Source organism: Apium graveolens, chromosome 9 (assembly GCF_009905375.1).
Source record: "Apium graveolens cultivar Ventura chromosome 9, ASM990537v1, whole genome shotgun sequence".
Lineage (NCBI taxonomy): Eukaryota > Viridiplantae > Streptophyta > Magnoliopsida > Apiales > Apiaceae > Apium > Apium graveolens.
Genome location: NC_133655.1, coordinates 60006123 through 60007050, shown reverse-complemented (window position 1 = coordinate 60007050; position 928 = coordinate 60006123). Strand labels below are relative to the sequence as shown.

At 42.6% G+C, this 928-nt stretch overlaps 1 non-coding gene across 1 annotated transcript; it reads left to right on the top strand.

Annotated features, from left to right (window-relative positions):
* Positions 1–434: 434 nt before the first annotated feature.
* Positions 435–541, top strand: LOC141687886 (small nucleolar RNA R71). Its single transcript, XR_012561365.1, has one exon. It is a non-coding gene; the product is annotated as a small nucleolar RNA R71 (small nucleolar RNA).
* The last annotated feature ends 387 nt before the right edge of the window (positions 542–928 follow it).

The following is a 928-nucleotide window of genomic DNA, read 5'->3' as shown; positions in this document are numbered from 1 at the left end:
ACTTAGGATGATTTAAGTTGTCAGGATGATAAGTGTCTGGAACTGGTTGCTGCGATCTCTAAAAGTTGCTCATAAACTGAGCTGAGTCACTAGATATAGCGCACTGCTCCGTCACATACGGACCTGCACACATCTCACAAACACTAATTATCAGCTTAATACCATAGTTAGCCAATGTATCGATCTTCATAGACAACGCCTTTAGTTGAGCAGTGATAGTCGTAGCTGTATCCATTTCAAGAACTCTTGCTACCTTGCCCTGTGGACATCTCTGGGTTGGATACTGATATTCATTAGCAGCCATCAGTTCAATTAGATCATAAGCTTCCTCATAGCTCTTTGCCCATAATGATCCTCCTGATGCTGCATCGAGCATGAGTCTGAACTGTGCTCCCAACCCATTGTAAAAACAATTGATGATCATCCAATTAGGCATTCCATGATGAGGACACTTCCTAAGTATCTGCTTGTAGCGCTCTCAAGCTTCACATAGCGATTCTCCCATTTGTTGTACAAATTGAGTAATAGCATTCCTGAGTGTAGCTGTCTTCGCCATAGGGAAGAATTTAGTAAGAAACTTCTGAGCAAGATCGTCCCAAGTAGTAATCGAACCAGCTGGTAGAGAGTGTAACCAGCTCTTAGCCTTGTCCCTCAGAGAGAATGGGAACAGTCTCAACTTCACACCATCTTCAGAAACACCGTTGAACTTGAAGGTGTCGCAGACCTCAATGAAATCCCTAATGTGCATATTGGGATCTTCCGTTGAAGAACCCCCAAATTGGATTGAATTCTACACCCATTGAATTATGCCAGGCTTGATCTCAAAGGTATTAGCTATGATAGCTGGCCTAATAGTGCTAGATTGAATGTCATTGATCTTAGGTTGAGAAAAATCCATTAAGGCTTTCGTTCATGCTGCTGGATCTCC